Genomic DNA, 21,046 nt, shown 5'->3' with positions numbered 1-21,046 from the left:
TCTTTGCAGGCTTTCTAGTGTAGTGCATTTCTCATAGCTGCAGCTACATCTCTGAATAAATTGCCTTTGGAGAGCATCTTCAGGTATCTGTGGCAGACGGAGAGTTATAAATACTTCCGTAAGACAGTGAAACAGGCATCTTCTCCTCCTGAGTCGTTACCTAGCTACAGTTCTAAGCAGCTGGTGCAAGCACTCATGGTCGTTGTTTTGAAGACGCAAAGTACTGCGGTTCTGATCCAAAATGAAATTCTGATTCAGCATTCTAACTAAGTGTGAATACATTGTGCGAGACGTTTTCCATTAAAGAGGCTTTGAGAGAAAGATGTTTCACTATTTGATACATATCACTCCGTCTCTCATTATGTCCTTGTTTCAATCCCCTCTTCACTTGAAGTCTTTCCCTAGTTTGTCTTCATTGTCTTTTGGAAGAGAGTGAGCCATTCATGGTAAATTAATGAAGACATTAGAGGAGGGGGAAAAGGCTTACTTGAGTATTCATTTGAGCTTGATTTGATTGTTCCCTAATTTCACAGAGACAGAGGAGGGATTCTTCTACAAGGCGAGCGAATTTGATTTCCTACGATAAAATGGCAGTTAAAGTGATTAAAGTCGTATTACAGACTCCGGAGGGAAAAACTGGAGTGTTGGATGAATTACTTGGGTGACTTGAGCAAAGCTCTGACTGCATTAGAAATCCATTTGCGTATTTTGATATAAAACTCTCCATGTGGGTCCATGTAAAGGCAGACTAAAAACAATGGTGATTATTACAGTGTTGGTGAAACGCTATGAACGATGTTACACTATGAATTCATTACATTACATAATAAGCAGTGGATGATGGGTAAAGTGAAAAAACACATATAGAAGCATATCATATCATGTTCGAGCCCAAAAGGCTAATGTTTTTCAGGTTAGCATGGTCCTGTTTACATGTTGTGACATCCAGTCCCATTATTGAATTTTCAAAAGTATACTGTAGCTACATATGCTGGAAAACATTACAAAATCTGCAATCAACATGTATTATATTATATTATATTATATTATATTATATTATATTATATTATATTATATTATATTATATTATATTATATTATATTATATTATATTATATTATATTATATTATATTATATTATATTATATTATATTACACTCACCGGCCCCTTTATTAGGTACAACTTACTAGTACTGGGTTGAACCCCCTTTTGCCTTTAAACATTCGTGCCATAGATTTACCAAGGTATTATAAAATTCCTGAGATGTCCATATTGACATGATAGCATCATACAGTTACTGCAGATTTGTCAGCTGCACATCCATGGTGTGAATCTCCCGCTCCACCACATCCCAAAAGTGATGTGATTGTGGAGGTTATTTGAGTACAGTGAATTCATTGACATGTTTAAGAAACTAGCATGAGATGATTCGCGGTTTATGACACGGCGTGTTTCTGAAATACTCAGACCAGCCTGTCTAACTCCAGCAACCATACCACGTTCAAAGTCACTTAAATCACCTTTCCTCCCCATTGTGATGCTCGATTTGAACTGCAGAAGATCGTCTTGACCATGTCTACATGGCTAAATGCATTGAGCTGCTGCCATGTAATTGGCTGATCAGAAATTTGTGTTAACGAGCAGTTGGACAGGTATACCTAATCAAGTGGTCGGTAAGTGTATATTATATTATATTATATTATATTATATTATATTATATTATATTATATTATATTATATTATATTATATTATATTATATTATATTATATTATATTATATTATATTCATTTATTCATTCATTCATTCATTCACTCATTTACTCATTCATTCATTTTCTGGTCGGCTTAGTCCCTTTATTAATCCGGGGTTGCCACAGCGGAATGAGCCGCCATCTTATCCAGCAAGTTTTTACGCAGCGGATGCCCTTCCAGCCGCAACCCATCTCTGGGAATTATATTATATTATATTATATTATATTATATTATATTATATTATATTATATTATATTATATTATATTATATGATATCATATTATATTATATTATATTATATTTTATTATATTATATTATATTATATTATATTATATTATATTATATTATGTTATGTTATGTTATGTTATGTTATGTTATGTTATGTTATGTTATGTTATGTTATATTATATTATATTATATTATATTATATTATATTATATTATATTATATTATATTATATTATATTATATTTGCTACCATCAGTCTGTTATTTTGGCTACTGCTTTTCTGTTACCAGGCAGATAATCTTTGTGCAGTCCATTGGATTTGTTGACACTCGTCTGGCAGGTGTGAATGTGGATGATAAGGATAGGTTATGGTGGCTCAGGGGGCAATTTTAAGGCTGCAAGATGATTTTACTCCGATTACTATGTTTTCATCAGTGTCCTTCTCACTTTCGATTCTCACTTGCAGAGGTGAATCCATTAGATCAGGTGGTAAGAGCAATCCTAACCTACCGAAGATTGCATTCTGAATGTGGTAAGTTGCAATTTTTGTTAATGCACTCAACTTAAACAGAAACCAGATTCACTTTTACCTTATGATTCTACGAATGTGTTCCCAGTCAAGATGTCAAGAAAGATCTCATTTTGCCACATAAAATAATGCTGTTCAGTAATTGATATGCTTACATAGGCTTTTAAATTCAATTCACCTTTTTTGTATAGCACTTTTACAATGTAAATTGTGTCAAAGCAGCTTCACATAAAATATCATAGTAAATTGAAATAGTGTAATAAATAAAGTTTAAGTCCAGTTCAGTTTAGCTCAGTGTGGTGTAATAATCATTACTGAAAGTCCAAACACTAAAGAGCAAATCCATTGATGCGCAGCTTTACAGATCCTGAACCATGGAAAACAGTGGCGAGGAAAAAACTTTACCAATTGGTGAAAGTGAAGAAAAAAAAAACAGAGAGAACCAGGCTCAGATGGGTACGACCATTTCTGGCGAAACGTCTTGTGCAGAGTTGCAGTTTAAGCACCGGAGGCTGGAAGCTGGGCCTCAGCGATGACATGTCTGTTCGTAGGGCGTCACAGGAATCAGTCTCATGCTCTCCACTCCTCCATGACCACCACAGCAGCTGCTCAGGAAACGGCCTTGTCCAGGATATGGAAAATGTGCTTAATCCAGCTGCACTATACTAATAATGATTTCTTTGTGTCTTTAATGATTTAGTTTAGGTGTTAAATGTTGTGTGCACTGATGCTACAGTCAACAATATTTTGAATGTTGTGAAATAACTCAGTAATTTATTGATTTCAAACAGAGATGGCAATAGAGAGGCAAAAGTTTCACGCTCACAATTTGTGTCTAATTTAGTTGCAGTTTCTGAGTAAAAGTGGTTTCAACACACTGTTTCTGTGTTTATAAATCGACGCTGAAACCCTTGAAGCTAAAGTGCTCCTTGTTTTTGGCATCAGAGCTTTCAGAAGTTAAGTTTATCTGCACTTTGCCATCCTCTGGCTGGCTTCCTCTTGATTTCTTTCCTGATAAGGACTTTCAATGTTTCAAACAAAGTTGGCAATGGAGAGGTAAAGTTCCATACTTAAATTGGGAATAAAAGTTTGTAGCAGAGTGAAAATGTTTCAACTCATTGTTTCAATGTATATAAACTGACTGCAGAACACTTAAGGCTGAAGTACTCTTTGTTTTTGGCCCCATAGCTTTCATAAATTAGGTTGCTTTGCTCTATGCCATCCTCTGGCTAGCCTTCTCTCGATTTCATTACTGCTAAGGACTTTCAATGTTCCAAACAGAGATGTTTATAGAGAGGCTAAAGTTACATATTTACATTCTTATCAAGTTTAGTAGCAGTTTCTGATTGTAAATAGTTTGTGTTTGATGTATATAAACTGACTCTAGAACTCTTGAGGCTGAAGTGATCCTTGTTTTTGGCCCCAGAGCTTTTGGATGTTGAGTTGCCCTCCTCTATGCCATCCTTTGGCAGGTTTCCTCTCGATATCTTTTCTGCTAAGGACTTTCACAGCAGACCGGTTCAGCTTTAGCATAATTGCCCTGTGGGAGAACTTGATCCTCAGGGGAGGCCAAGCAGGATGGGAGACCTCACGCAAAGATTGGAAACGATTAAGTGAGAGTCTGGCTGCGAGGGACGACCCGTGTGAGAGGTCAGTGTGTAGGTGAGTGACAGGGCAGGCCTGTTCCACTCCGACTCTGCCAGCTTCTGAATGCCTGCGTGAGGGCCGGTAACAGGGTCAGCACGTTGGTGTGAAGTGGGCTGAATGCTTTTGGATCTTGTTCAAGTTTGTAGTGCCTGCTTCGGAGAGGACGGCCCTCAGCCAATGTTTTGAGGACATATCTGATTTTTTTATTTATTTTTGGTTGTTTTTTTTCCCAAAGCATCAGCGGATTTTGTATTGTTAAGTGCTGCTTTTCGAGTGGCCCTCAAAGGCGAGCTGAAATACTTATCAGTAACCTTGCCTTTACTATCCCTCCTGTGCAGGTGTTTAGTCTATAGCTTAGTGTGGGTGGTTACGTTATTATGAAAGGCCAAAGTCATCCAAAAAAACGTTCAGTCAGCCCTCTGCCCTCAAAGGGGGTGGCTGAGCCAATGCAAAGAGACAGGCTTATTTCGGAAAACAGACAATATATTTGCAGCTCTGAACTGTTTATAGGAGAGCGCCGTGTTTGGTGCAGCTGGTGCTGAGAGTGGTCCGGAGAGCATCTAACTGTGTTAGAGAGCAGATGATGATTTTTAAGTGCATCTGTGGCACTGCTGACCTGGAGGAGAGAGGTTGAGAGAGATGAGCTCTGGCTTTTGACACTCTCAGGTGGGGGTGAGCTTGGCGTAGGCAGCGGTGTTGTGGGGTCCATGTGTGGGTGAGTGAAGGGCTGCCAAGCCCCAGCTGCTAAGTGTGCCCTTGAGGGTTACAGGGAGGCGTTGAGGAAATGAGAAACAAAGTGTGATGGTGAAATATACTGCATGTAGTGAACGTTTAGAAGTCCAAATGCAAATGAATGAATTGGAAGCACATTTAATGATTTTTGCTGTAGTGGTTTACTGTGGTTGGGGAGGCAGAAATGGATTAATAATCTTCAAACTTTTAGATTAGGCCTTAACCTTCTGGAATTTATTCATGCTGAACCACTTAACACACTGTAGAGACTCCATTCAAACAGCAATTTTGAAGGTATTTGTAAACGCTGGAACAAAGATTTCTTGCAAGTTTCTCAAATTAAAATAGAAAAATGAAATATTTTCAGTGTTTAATATTGGTGACACGGTGGCACAGTGAGAAGTAATGTCGCTTCACAGCAAGAAGGTTGCTGGTTCAAGCCCTGGTTAGGTTAGGTTAGGTTGCATGTTCTCACCATGTTCGCTGTGGCGACCCTTGATCAACAAAGGGACTAAGCCAAAAAAAATAAAATAAATTAAAAATAAATAAATTAATTAATGGGCAAATATTTAAAACAGTGTAGCTTTTTCAAAGTGAACATTCTGTCATTGTTTTATTATTTACTCTGTACAGTTTTAGTAATGAAAAAAGTATTTGCATTCATTTTCATTTGATAATAAATTATTCAAGGGTGCAAATGCCACAAATTATTTATTCATTTAATAATTTTTTTTAGCTTAGTCTCTATTTCAGAGGTTACCACAGCAGAATGAATCGCCAATTACTACAGATGACCTTCCACTTGCAACCCAGTACTTGGAAACACCCATACACTCTCATTCACACATACACTCATACAGTATGGAAAATTTACGGTCACACTTTATTTTGATGGTCCGTTTGATGAATTAAGTTACACTGCATCTACATGCCAACTAATTCTCATTAGATTATAATTAGACTGTTAGGTTGGGGTTAGGGTTAGTGTAAGTTGACATGTACCTGTAAAGTTTCTTATAGTCAGTTAAATGTCTGTTTAGCAGCAGTCTCAACATATATTATGCAGACAGTCTACTTATACTCAAATGGATCATCAAAATGAAGTGTTACCCAATTTAGTTTATTTAATTCACTTATAATGCATGTCTTTGGACTTTAGGGGAAACTAGAGGAAACCTACGCATGCATGAGGAGAAAATTTATACTCTACACAGAAATTCTAATTGGCCCAACCAAGATTTGAAGCAGCAACCTTCTTGCTGTAAGGCAACAGTGCTAACCACTGAGCTACTGTGCCACTCCTAAATTATTTATTATCAAATGAAATTATATATTAAATTATAGGAATAACACTGTGAAAATTAAATATATTTAGATAGTATAAAGTCTTGTTTATTTAATTCTTGCATTCTTATTTTATTAATACTTCCTGCTTGATGTTGGTACACATCCCCCAAACTCCTATATAGTTGGAGAAACTTAAACTCACATTTAAGAGAAGAACTATGCAATTTGAAACCAAACTATTATGAAACTGAATAGCATTTTTTTTTGTGAATCGTTTATTCAGTTTCACACTTTAGAAAGACTTGGCATGAATATAACTTTTTGACATCTTTTTAGCTATAAACTCAAACCCAACCTGTTTGAATTGGAATTGTCACCCAGACCAAGTCTACCCTGACTTTCTGCATCATTTTATCCCAGATTCTCTGACCTCTGTTTCTGTTCTTCTTGGCGCACCTGCTCTTTTTTCACAACCCATTGAACTGTTTCACTCTGTTAACTCCATCATTCATACATTTTACAGCGAGCTCATTGTATCTCCCCACCAGCCTTTTTCTCATTTATCACTAGCTGTCTACCTCCTCTTTTTCACACATGGCCTCAATGCTCCCCCTCATTTGTATTTGAGACCCGATCTCTTTGATTTATGACTTTATGCATTCGGTTTTCCAGTATACTCTTCTTTTTCCCCCGCAAGGCTGCATTACTGCAGATTAGAAAATAGAAGAACGCACATCACTTTCCTTCGCTCTAATGTATCAATTCCCCGAAGCCATTACGTCAAGGTCATGTTTGCCGCTGCACCGCCACCAATGATAACTCCCTAGGACTCTCAGACTACTTGACAGGTGTACGTGTTGGTGTGTGTATTCCTGTCCTCTCCAAGCAGATGGACCTCCGTGGGCCACACATCCGCATGCAAAGTCGTTCATCCATCAGGCTCCGTACATCTAATCCTCTCCACTCTTGTGCTGTTAAGATGCTTAAAGCTGGAGGGAGGCATGAGCTCCGTGTGCGAGTCTCTCAATCCCAAGATATTCTGAAAAGGGGGAACTGCTGCCGCTGCATGATGCTAGTGAAGGGAAGTGCATCGTTGACTTCATCTCTATCTGTGCCTTTCTGAAGGCCAGTATAGGCACATTTTCATCACAAATTTGTGAATTTATATATTTATTTTTTCTCAATATTAATAAAAAGCAATTGAAATGTGACAGAGTTTCCAATAACCGATTGTTAAATAACTAAAACTCATCCTCTCACAATTAATTCCACAAATTATTAATTCATTCATCCATTTTCCTTTGTCTTAGTCCCTTATTTATCAGGGGTCACCAGAGCGGAATGAGCCCCCAATAATTCCAGCATATGTTTCACACAGGGTATGCCCTTTTCGCCACACTCCAGCAATGGAAAACACCCATATAATCATTTACACAAACTTAAACACTACAGCCAATTTAGTTTATAAAATTCACCTGTAGTGCATGTCTTTGGACAGTTGGAGAAACCGGAGCACCCAAAGAAAAACACACCAACACGGGGAGAACATGCAAACTCCACACAGAATTGCTAACTGGTTAAAACGGACTCGAACCAGCGATCTTCTTGCTGTGAGGTGACAGTGATAACCACTGAGCCACCGTGCCACCCTTCCAATTTTTCAGAAGTCATGTTATAGATAAAGAGGTTGTGATGTATTGTAGCTAACAAAATAGCCATTATCTTTAACAGAGGGCATATGCATATCAGACAAGTATCAAAGGAATAGTTCACGACAAAATGACAATTCTTTTATCATTTACTCACCATTGACTTGTTCCAGAGCAGTTTAAGTTTTGTTTTTTTTTCGTTTATTTGTTTGTTTTTTTCCTTTCCAAGACAAAATAAGATATTTTGCAGAATGTTGGAAATTGATAACCAATGACATCCTTATTAAAAATACCATAGAAGACAATCGATATAGGCAATGGCGTATTTAGGCATGGACAATATGGGCGATCGCCCAGGGTGGCATCTTTCTGAGGGGCAGCACAGGGACTCGGTACAAAAATAAATAAATAAATAAAAAACTCGGGGCCCAGTAAAAGTTTTGAGATACAATTTACTTTATGCAAGTGTATTAATTTAGAGTGGTAATCCCAGAATAAAGACATTATGGGCCATTCACCTTTGCTGTCTTTTGCATGCGCAAGTTTGTTATTCTTTAGGTGCAACCGAAACAATGCTGGTAAAAGCAAACTGACACATGCGCACAGAAAACCATTCCCACTGCACTTCAAGCCTGGTTCAAGTGCTGCTCTGCTCCTGGTGTGTTTACATGCATGCCAATAAAATACGCACTTCTTATGGGCTATGAAACCATAACTTTTGTGCAGAGGTGTCGGCACGCAGCAAGTTTTGCAAATCAACAAAAAGTTATATTAGGATGAGGATCTTATTTTGACTAAGCATTGCTATGAAGCAGAAAGGAGGGATAATTAGTCTGGGAGGTAAGACTTAATAACATTAATTCTCAGCCATGAGATAAGACAACACAATAATTTCATAAAAACAAATACTGTATATTTTTTGTATTCTATAAAATTGTCATTAAAAGTCATGCTAAATATTTTTTTAAATGATCTTAGCATATCACCCCAGTAGTTTATTTACATTGATTACCAAATACATTTAGTATTGATTTGGCATTTATTTAGAATATAATTGTATAATAATAATAATTCTATTTATTCATTTATTCATTAATTCATTTATTTATTTATTTATTTATTTATTTATTTATTATTATATTAAAATAAATGTTTTAGAGTAGTGGGTGTATGGCCATTATGTCTTAGAATGCCCCCAGGTTGAGAGGGGAAGGGGGTTTGGTTGTATATAGGGTGGTTCGCCTAGGCTGCTGTTTGAACTAGAACATCAAACATTCTTCAGTATATCTTATAAAACAGAATAAAAACAAAGTAAAACTGGTTTGGAACAAATCAAGGATGAGTAAATGATGTTAGAGTTATCATGTTATCAACTGTCTCTTAAATGGCAAGGCAAGAACACCATATTTGGAAGCGGTTATGGATGCTTTTTCTCTGAAGTTATATTGTGTCGTTTTACAGTGGAGCCATGGATTCAGAATTTCTGGATAAACGGAGCAGCTTTGTTTGCATTTGTGCAGTGTAATAGAGTCAGTTGTAATACCTGCAGCATCAAGGCCAATCAAGCCAGTCTCTACTTGAAAATGTATAGCCATGTCTAAAAGAAAGATCATTTGACTTATAATAATGACATGCAGAAGAAAAATAACTCCATTACCAATTCCATTTCCATTACTGTTTTTTTAAATAATTATCTTTTTTGCCTAATAAAACACTAATGTTAGAGTAAATTTATTTATTTATTTATTTATGTATTTAGTTAGTTAGTTAGTTAGTTAGTTAGTTAGTAAGTTAGTTAGTTAGTTAGTTAGTTAGTTAGTTAGTTAGTTAGTTAGTTAGTTAGTTAGTTAGTTAGTTTGTTTGTTTGTTAGTTTGTTAGTTTGTTTGTTTTGATATATAGGCATTACTGTGAAATTAACCTGTTTTCCTTCATCTATATATTCAATTAGCACAATTTGGAGGTTAATGAAAATGCTCTTAGTGTGGCGTGTTGATCCCGGAGCTTATTTGTGACTCTCTTGTGAATATCAGAATAAACAAGCATGTGGGTTAGAAGAAGGGATGAATGAAAAGGATGAATAAAAAAAGAGGTATCTGGCTTTGGGGACTGGAGGTGGGCCAGGAAAGCGGCTGGAAGATTGACAGCGGGGGAGTGACTTGAAGCATTAGGAAACAGAGCTGAAACAGTAATTGTACTGTAAATCAACAGCTGGAGTTGTGCTGGGTGCTTGGTTTTAAGTATATGAAGCTGCTGGAAGGAGAGGTGCTGTAGCGAATTGTCAATTTGCATAATGCATAAGATCTATGGGGGTATAGTCGAGCACAGCAGCAAATCCTTCAACTGTTTATATACACATATACATATACACACAAATAAATGTGGGTCGCAGATGAAAAGCAGTTTTCAAGCATGAAACAATAAATGTGTAATGCAGCTTTAATTTTGCATACATCAAAATGTGGTTTGTTTACTTTTTCTGAACAAAAAATAATGACTTCATACATTTTTATCATGGTTTACTGAAGACACCTACAAAAAAATTAACGACTCCAAAAATTGAAACAGTGATTTAGATGATGATGATTAGAAGATAGCATTTTACCACTACTACAGACATTTATAATATAATACATACAGCGTACATGTATGTATTATATTAGTATTCAGTTCTCTGCGTATATAATGATGACAGTCATCGTCATCACATTCTAAACCGTTTGCATATGTAAATATTTTTCAAAACGTTACTTTAACCCATGTGCACTGTTCAAATGTATTACCCTTTTGGTATGTTAGGGATGATATCATCCATTAAATTAAACTGCTGTAAAACTGCATCAGAATTTTTTGCATAAATCTGTTAATCACCCTTAGTCCTTATCTACACTGTTAGACATTTCAAAGGGTTTTTACAGTAACTTACTGGCAACACTGTTGCCAGTAAGTTACTGTATTTTAGATTTACAGTATACAACTGTAAATCCGTTTACAGCATGTTACCGTAGTGTCTGAAAATGGTTAACTACTGTAAAAACCTAAGTTAACAGTTAGCTACTGTAAACCTTTTAATTTTGTCCAAAATATTTTATAATATAATTTTATTAATATTATTTTAATACTATAGACCTAAAAAAGACACAATTACAAAATATTAACAAAATAAACACTCTTTATTTAAAACATTGGAGATGCTTAAAACAAGCTTAAAAATGTGTAAAAACATTACATTTCAATCATTCAAAATATTTTATTTTAAGAAAAAAAAAACATTGAAAATGACAAAGCACATTAACATACATGTACAAAACTAATTTAAGTGTCTGACCTGCATATTGTTGAGAAAAAAAAAAACAATTGTACTAAGTACTACTGACATTAAACCAGACACAATTACAAAATATTCCATTCTTTAAAACATTAATAATGCTTAAAGCATTTAAGGAAAATGTGTGAAAATTACATTAAGCAATAAAATCAACACATTAAAAATAAATAAATCACACAAAGCACTAGAACATACATGTACAATAAAAATTTAAACTTCTGAATTGCATATTGTTGGAAAAATAAATATTTGTAACTATTAGCCGACTCAGAAACAACCCAACTTTAAAATATTACTAGTTCTGGTGTCAAATGCTCAACAAGGTCTGAATTCACATGTTCAAATGCAATTCATCTTTATTTCTATTGCACTTTTACAATGTAGATCAATGATGTCAAAGCAGCTTAACATAGAAGTTCTTGTAAATTGAAGCTGCTTCTGTCCAGTTTTCAGAATTGAAGCAGTAAATGTCACTGCTGAAAGTCTAAACACTGAAGAGCAAATCCACCGATCCACCAATCGTAGCCAAGTGATCCAGTGGCGACAGTGGCATGGAAGAAACTTCACCAACTGACGAAAGTGTAGAATAAAATCCCTTGAGAGATACCAGGCTCAGTTGGGCACGACCAGTTCTCCTCTAGCCAAACTTGTGCAAGGCCGCAGTCTAGGCACCAGAGGCTTGAAAGTTCACCAGCGGGTGGTCAGGCTGGCCCATTGGATCAATGCGGAAACTCATTGATCACGTGTGTCTTTTAGGATTCACTCCTCCATGACCACCACAGCATCTGGTCAGGATTTGGCCCAGTCCAGGATTATGAAGAACTCTGGATAAGGACAAACAGACTAACATAAGCATAGAAGAAGCTTGTTTAAAAAAAATAAATCATATACTGGTTAATTATTTTGAAGCATGGCAGCTAGGTTGGGGTAGTTTTCAGCTGGTACTGAGCAACTGGCTCCTGCTCATAACCTGCTCACTACCATGTTTAAAAGATAACTAACCAGAACGTCCTGTTTATTTTTTTCCCTAACAAGGTTTTACAAAAACATTGTAGCATTTGTGATGGGTTGATTCACGGCAGGACAGATTAGACTATTTGTTTTATGTATTCCTAATAAACTAAAACTGACTGAATACTGATAAAACTATTGAGAGTGTCTCACCTAATCTAAGTTCTCAGTTAGCTGGTGAAAGAAGGATTACTCACTGTTGTTCATGGTTGTCATTCTCTTCACTACTTCTCCTGCTATCTTCTGGCTCACTCTGGTTGTTGCTGTGCATTTTGTTTCATCCTCTGGAATTATTTATACAAAAAATTGTATTATTTTATTTATTACAAAATATTTAGGCAACATGAAATGGGGAAAAAGACATTTAATACATAGACAAATGCATGTATCCCGATACTAATTATTGTATTTTGAAATGTCTGACCCATGACAGACCTCAATCTGCTCAAAAATATTATAAACAAAGATGATAAAAAAACCTACTAAATGGTTTAATAAAAAAGGGAAAACGATTTTTTTATTTAGCTAGCAACTAAACATGTGACACATTTTGTATTAAAAGTAACGTTAATATATTGAGAAACAAATAGATGTACAGTACTTACTGTTGTATGAGGTCCAGTTTGCACAGGCAGGCTCCCAGTATTCTATATTGAGACCATAAAAAAGCCAAAAATACAGATAAGAATACCATGCTACAATCCACAACCTCCACACAACTTTTTTTTATTTGTTTACCTTGGTTGCTTACTGGTCTTGCTTATTTTTTAAGCATAAGGCTGTGCTGATCAAGATGTTCCTCTGAAATGCTGTTTGTTTCTTCAGACAAAACCTGCTGCTGTGCCAGTGCCATATCTAAACAGAAAAAAATATAATGGTAACAATTATGTTAAACCAAATGTCAAGAGTTGTGATAAAAAAATAATTAGCAAACAATAAATAGCAAAAAGGTGGTTATTAGCATAATGCATAAAGGTAAAATTGGTTTTATATTAGCAGATTCAGACTTCCCCCTTAATAATTTAAATTCATAAAAGTATTATTTGCAAACTCTAAATAGCGAAATCATTTTAGCAGCTAATGACTATCAAAGTACAACATGCTCACGGTCAAATAAACAGTGTTAATGTTGATTTCAAGTCATACTGGCATGCTAATTCTGATCGAAAATTCAAAGTAACATGGTAAACAGTATAGAGTCTTCTAAATGAACGAATGTGCGAATATAAAACCAACTTTATCTCTATGCATATTGTAACGTTATAGATTTACGTTAACGTTCTTATAGGTTACGTCGCGATGTTATTTTCTCAAGCTAACGTTATAAGTTACTGTAAACCAGAGAAAAATAAGTTCACAACATCTAATATATATAGTATAAATCAATATAAGTTAAACGTTGCACGTTAAAATGAGTTTGAGTCCAATTCAGTATAAACTTAGCTCAGTTCAGCTAACAGTTAACATTACCATTTTAAGATCGCTTCAGCCAATGTTGCCGAGCAAACAAATGCTAATAGAGGTGCTCAAATCAATGTCGAGTGTTGTCAGCACAGACAGACGCGCTTTTACCTGGATTATTTGTTGGTCTTTCATTCATATTCTTCTGGGGGAAAACACTCTCTGCCGGACCGTTGTCTCGTGCTAAGTGTCCTCCAAAACTGTCTGCATACCTCTGGTTCCCTCCTAAACCAAAACCCGCTGCAACACCGGTTCCTATGTAAATAAATAAAAAGATATGACGAGAACAATGGCTAATAGTCATAAACAGTCTTATTTAAAGTAATAGTAGTGTTAATGTAATAAATTAAATAAAGGTAACATCTTAATAGATGATATATTTCTCAAATGGGCGAAATAACGCCAAGCCAGAGAAAATAATAATAGCCAACTTTATACTTTACTTTGTTCTATTCTCGTCCACAAAACATTCTGTAAAATGAAACACTGCCTCAGCTTACCAGAGTAAAGTTTGTTAAATCCAGTATGTTCTTCAGGCACACTAATAAATTGTCCTCCAGAATTGCTCCAGGGTCCTCACGCAAAATGTGGTGCAGAGTAGTCGAATCGCCGCAAGGTGGCGTTGAAGCAGTTGTGGAAAATACAGTATAATACACGAATTTTTACAAATACAGTACATCGCTGTATATGTTGTTCGACGTCACACTTAATTCCCATAATGCAACGGTAAATACAGTTATTTACCGTAAAAGGAATTTGCAGTATTACACTGGGTGAAATACAGTAAATAACTGTGTAATTTACAGAAATGTCTAACAGTGTACTTAATGTTTTTAAAAATTTACAGATTTTTAACTCTTTAATTGCCAAGTTCACATATGATGTCACTGATTTGGTTTAAAAAAAAAGCATATTTAATGACATATTTAAAGTAAAACGTTATTGTGGACTGGATTTTTTTAAACATTTTATCACAGTCTTGGACATGTGAATGATTAGTAACAACATTTTATTTTTTTCTCTCTAATGTACTATTGGTGGCTGTTTTTGCCCCATAGATATCCATTATAAGCAAATTTGATAGTGCATAAATACAGTCCTTTTTTTTGCTTACTCCATGTAGTTCTGAGAGCTGAGATGCTTATTTTGATTTTCTCAGACACATCAAGAAAAGCTCACACACTCTCACATTGTCACGTACATACACACACTTTCATTCGCTGTTAAACTCCATATAATATTCCAAACTAAGCTTATTTTGCACAGGCCTATATAAATGGTTATTGGTGCAAACTGATGATCAACAGTAAAAATGATAAATTGTAACCTCTTCCTAACAGTGAAAACCACCAACAATCAAAATGCATGGTCATATGGTGTCATGGTTTTGCAATCAAAAAATGTGGTTATAATGGAAGTCAATTGGGCGAAAACTGTAAAATAGGGGATAAAAATTTGAATCAATCAATAACAATGCATCAAAGACAATGTTGTTGCTAAACTTTCACATGTCCAAATCCAGTTCACAATTACTTTTTATATTGAAAATACATTATTTTGTCTGTTTTTTTTTCACCAAATCATTTATGAATTTGGCAGTTTAAGAGGTCAAATCTTGTAATTTTATGAATAATTTAGTCATTTTGATCAGGAGTGAGGTTGATTAACAGATTTATGCAAAGCAAATAAAAAAATGATCTGATGCATTTTTACAGATGTTTAATTCAGTGGGCGTTTTCATCCCTAACAAAAGGGTAGTCAGTTTGCCCAGAGTGATGAGTTTTTAAAAAAAATGAGAGCATGCTAGCTGAAACAGAAAAGTTATGGCCAAATTAAGACTTAAAATCACCCCACAGGGGATGAAAACATCCAGGTGATACGAATGCAAATCTACCTTATACAATATAATGCTTTGTATTTCTTAGGTTTTGAATTCTAATACAACACTTTCAAGCCAAACACACAGATTTATTACCATCAAACAAGGTAAGATTTGATTAATGAGCTGCCACCATTAGCATAAATTATCCACTGTTAAACAAGCCATTTGATTGTGACGAGCATTCAGCCATTGAAACAAGGCATTTAATGGCATTTTTTTGCATTTCACTATGGTTATAACAGCCTATAAATTGTAATATAGTATAAAATACATCGTTACTTTTTTTGTTTGTTTGTTTTTAGATTTTAACAGATTTGTGTGTGCTGAGCATCAGTTAAAACAACATTATGTATATATATATATATATATATATATATATATATATATATATATATATAATTCTGAGGTAGACTTGAACTGAAAGAGGGGGGTTTCATGAACCTTTAAACACTGACAATGTTCGTCTTTGCATGGTGTATCTGATGTGTAATGCTCCTTTAATTTACAGCTTGACTTAAAAGTATATATTTTCAACACTACAGTAGCATCAGAGGAAATGCCATCCGGGCTTTTTTTTTTTTTTTTTTTCAGACATATTACAATTCCTCACCACACATCAGATGCATACACAGTTCATCAGAGACTTGACTGAACAACCTCAGCCTGTAGTCCTGGGAAACACCAGAGTGTGAATGAACGTATCTGTGTGTGTACCTCTTTCTCTCTACATATATATATTCACAGCCTGTCTCTGCATCTGTCAGAAAATTACTCATGTTATTTATTCTCTTCTCTGAGAATATATTCCTAGACAGGCAGTGCCTGACTGCCTGAGTTGCACCCTTTATCTAAATGACCCTTTAAACACTCCATGAAGCAATTCAAGCTTTTCACGAGAAACAGATTAAAACTCACTCATGCCCTAAATCAATTTATCAGCAATCGGCTGAGACGGCTAATTAACCCCCACTGTTTCTACCAAGAACCTCTTCATTTGTTAACAAGCGCATACACCCACCCATCCATCCATCCGTTCATCCAGCCAGCATTGACGCACTTTCTGCATGGTGTTTTTTTTTTTTTTTTTGTCTTCCTGTTGCTTGCTTCATTCACCAGAAGGACCCGCGGCGGTCCAACTGTGCTGTCTGTGTATGTGTGTTGATCTGTGCTGCGTGCCGGTGTCTCTGTCTGTAATCTCAGCGGGTTCCCATGGCTCACTGGGTGATAAATAGAAGTAGTAAATGGATATACTTTTTTGTCCTTGTCACCAGATCCATCTCTGGTTCTGTTATCCTCGCTACCCTCCACGCAGCGGGCACACGAGCTTCAAATGCCATGTGCAGAGAGAGTGTGTGTGTGGCGCTTGTCTTGTTCGGTCTAACACTTCGATGCACACTTGCTGGTCGACACGGTTCTCTAAAGCCAATGTTGTGAGCACAGTTTAATCCTAAAGAGCTAAGGAAGCAGATATACTAGTATAAATCAATAGATCCTCAAGGCTGTGTGCAGCTGAAATGCCAACGCTATGTTGTTTGGAGTGTGTGTGTGTGTGTGAGTGTGGATGGATGGATTTGGGTGTGATCATATATCCATCCACTTCATCATTTGCCAATCTAGCACAGCAAGTGCATTCTGGACACGTAAGCACTAAGACAAGGCAATGGCCGTTGCATTTCTTCGCCGTTCAAGGCTGCAAATCACATGGGTATATGAGAAACTCCAAATGTCAAATAAAGCTCAATGATGTTGCATTTGAAAGTGTTTAACACACAGGTATGTGTCAAGAAATCAATGAGCTGTAAAACATAAAGGTAACCAAAATACGTTTTTTAGACAACACGTTGCCAATTTTTTGACTTGATAAGTATTAAAGTGCTCCTATTAAGCAAAAATAAAGGCTGCAAATCCTGCATACAGTACAGTATCTGAGAGCCAGGAAATGTCACATAAAGCTCAACATAGTTGCATTTGAAAGTCTTTAATGCTCTGGTTGGTGTCAAGCAATCAATGTGAAGTACAAAATATATAGAGAGTTGCACACCATTTTGAGAGTTTCCATTTTCTGATGGGTTCTATTGATGTGCAATTCTCTTGACAGCATTTATTGACATCCTGCAACAGTTTGACAAAATGATCTGTTAAACCATACCTTATGTGACAGCTATAATATCAGCACTTCTGCTCACTGACATGTTTTCCTGCTGTGGTTTCATGGTAATAACATGCTTTGGGCTTTTGCAACGAGTAATTCAATTGGCCCTCTGTCTTTTGAGGATCACAAATGTGCCATTTGTGGTGGATGTCGATTTTTGAAAAGCTAATTTTGATCTAGTTTGGCAGAGCATTGATTATTTATTATAGTTATTCAGTGGCATTCTGTTTGGTTTGTGTACTGAGAGGGTGTTTGGATCCCTGTTGGAGCCAGAGTGAGAAGTGTGATGATTGAATCCAAATATTGATTCTGACCTGAATTTGGTTTTTGCCAGGTGTTTTCTGAAGAGGAAAAAACAAGGTGTGAAGCTGACTATTATTGCTACTATGCAATGACATTTTAAAAACATAATTATTTTCAACATTATTTTTCTGCATCATGAAAACGATATCTTCAGAAAAAATAAGAAATCAATATTTGGTGTAATAAACCTGATTTAAAATCACAATAAGGCCAATGCCCAATTCTACCTCTTAGATCTTCCACTCCCCCCTACCCCTCTATGTTGTGTGTTCAAGTGAAAAGGTAGTGGTAGGAATGTACCGATTTTGCATTAGTTGGAGGTATTGAGGTAAGGAAAAATGGCCTTCAAATTAAGATTTTTTGGGGACCACACTAGAAATTAAACTATGAGAGATTTCCCTGGATTTTTAATAGAACCAAGCATGTTTTCTTACATTCATAATGATATTTGTGTTTTACAATCTGCTTTTCAAACAAACGTTTTAATTTCCTATTTGAATTTCGCTATTGATAGTGCCTTAATAACCACTGCATGACAGTCCCGCAACACATTTTCAATTCTGATACCCGATGACTTGACAGAATACCATCAGAAAAGTCTGGTGGTAGTGAATTTGCTTTTAACAGATTAACTTACATGAAAGTTAATGTTGTTTTCTTGTGGTTGCATCCGTGCATGCAACCACTGCATGTTAGTTTCCAACATTTCCAATTCTGATCCTCAATGACTTGACAGAATACCATCAGAAAAGTCTATTGGTAATGGATTTGCTTTTAACAGAATAACTTAAATGAACGTTAATGTTGTTGTTTTGTTTTTTGTTATATCTGTGAATATTAGCACTTTGTTCACAAGAGTTAGGAAATCACTATTTGGTGTAATAACCTTGATTTTGAATCAAAATAAGACCAATGACCAATTCTACCTCATAGATCTTTCACTTCCCCCTAACCCTCCATTTTGTGCTTACAAGTGAAGAGTTATCGGTAGGGGTGTACTAATTTTATTATTTAATTTTATTTATGACTATTTTATCTATTTTTATTTTATATACTGTTTTACTATTAATTATTTTATTACTATTTTAATTATCTAAGTTGCCTTCAAAAGAAAATTGTTGACCACACTAGAAATTAAAGTATGAGAGATTTTTAGTACAACCCAACATATCTTCTTACATTTATAATAATGTTTGTGTTTTACAATCATGCTTCTCAAACAAACATTTACATTTCATATTTGCAAAACTTCACTATTGATAATTCCTTAATAACCACTGCATGTTAGTTTCCAACATTTCCAATTCTGTTCCTCAATGACTTGACAGAAAACCATTAGAAAGGTCTAGTGGTAGTGGATATGCTTTTAACCGAATAACTTATATGAACGTTAATGTTGCATCTGTGAATGAGCACTTTGTATGTAAACAGTGCAGTTTTGTGCTTATTGCAACATAATCCATGATTATACATTTTTGAGCTGAAAATTAATAGTGTTGTAGTAAGTGAGTATTCTGTTAAATGTTACTGTGTTTGTGCCTTCTGTAATGACTACAGCAGATGATATGATGGAGGAGCTAGTGATGACATATGATGATGCAAATGGGTGTGTATTAGCCGTATCTAATTTCTTAGGGGAATATTTTCATCCCTGACCTTTTACACCTTCAAGGGCCAACCGAAGTACCCCACTTAGTCCTCATTTGTTAATAAGATAACAAATAAAAAAGTGCAGACCTTAAACATCTGAACATCTAAATTTATTATGTAGTTCCTTATACATTTAACAGCCAAGTAATCATTTATTTTCTTTTCAGTTGGTGCTTGACAGCTATCCATCTTTAACTCTGAAGAGACCAGAGAAAGAGACAGACCTCTTTCACAAACCACAGATCTCTGTATTGATCAGTCCTCATTCTCTAGCGTGCAGAGGTCTGAACCTTAAACAGTACTGTGTTGAAGCAGATGAAAACCCTGCTATGTACACCACAAAGGACAAATGAAAGCATATTTTTAAACATCACAAATGCATCGCTGGCCCGAACACTTTAAATAGACCTTGGATATTTGCTGGGAACACACTAAAAATGCTATCGGTTATGCCTGCTTCACGCTTCTCGCTGGATTTTCTGCAATGCTCTTTAAACATTAATAGCGCCAAATGTCAGGCCTCCCACCCTTCCATCTTCCTGTGTGTTTGGATTCTCCGCAGTCCCTAATCCTGTTACTGGATTACAAGTTTTATTCCTCTTCATTTCTTCTGTTCCATTTCCCATGCACCCAAACACTGCAGTGCTTTAGGAGGCCAGTATGAGGATTAGCATAGCATTACTGAGGTGTGAAACCACACAGCTATGTTACCACTGGGTGATGAATCCACAGAGGATCTGTATAGAAGCAATCATTTGTATTCAAAGCGAAATGTGTTGACTCAAAGCAAAATTCAGTGTTTGTTCTGAAAGGCATGTTTTTGGTTATTATTTATTTCAGTTTGTCATGCTACTGCTTCTAGGTATTATAGATTTACAATGGCTGATATGATTGTCTTTAATTTGTGATCTCTAAAGACAATTTTGGTTATTCAAAAAAACCAGGCCACACAATTTTTTTTTCTAGTGAAATCAAATGTATTTCTGTAGTCTGGCTTGTTTGAAAGCAGTTTATAAACAATAAAATTACAGAATCAATGATGCAAACATAATTAAATTGATTAGTTCAAGTCAGATCAATAACTAGTTCTCATCATGTGCACCTTTTACAGAGGCACAATCAAAAGCATTTTGACTGGCAGCATCACTGTGTAGTATGGTGCCTGCAACTTGTCTTGATGCAAGACTATGATGCCATTACAGTAGGAAGCATAACAATATTTAAACGGGAACTAAAGTATAAAAAACATAATTTACCGCCTACTGTAAAAAGCGAAATACTCTCATAGCAAACCGAGGGACAGCAGCTTTGCCACAATAACTCAAATAGCACACACATACACAGACAAAAGTTTTATATGTATTTTTAGAAAATGTGCTTTTTATTTCACATCAGCTGACCACACTAAACTGAAACATGCAAAGTCACTGCATGAGT

General features: G+C 35.7%; 1 protein-coding gene and 1 long non-coding RNA gene across 7 annotated transcripts in view; one reads left to right on the top strand and one right to left on the bottom strand.

The window, feature by feature from the left end:
* ncam2 (neural cell adhesion molecule 2) overlaps window positions 1-21,046 on the top strand; it is a 398,045-nt gene that overhangs the window by 133,674 nt on the left and 243,325 nt on the right.
* LOC141376166 (uncharacterized) lies at window positions 11,053-14,257 on the bottom strand. Its single transcript, XR_012385542.1, has 6 exons — window positions 14,123-14,257; window positions 13,734-13,877; window positions 12,900-13,016; window positions 12,767-12,808; window positions 12,359-12,445; window positions 11,053-11,974 (listed from the first exon to the last, which is right to left on the bottom strand). It is a non-coding gene; the product is annotated as an uncharacterized lncRNA (long non-coding RNA).

This window comes from Danio rerio, chromosome 9 (genome assembly GCF_049306965.1).
Source record: "Danio rerio strain Tuebingen ecotype United States chromosome 9, GRCz12tu, whole genome shotgun sequence".
Lineage (NCBI taxonomy): Eukaryota > Metazoa > Chordata > Actinopteri > Cypriniformes > Danionidae > Danio > Danio rerio.
The sequence above is the reverse complement of the archived record's forward strand: the minus strand, read 5'-3'. Positions and strand labels throughout refer to the sequence as shown.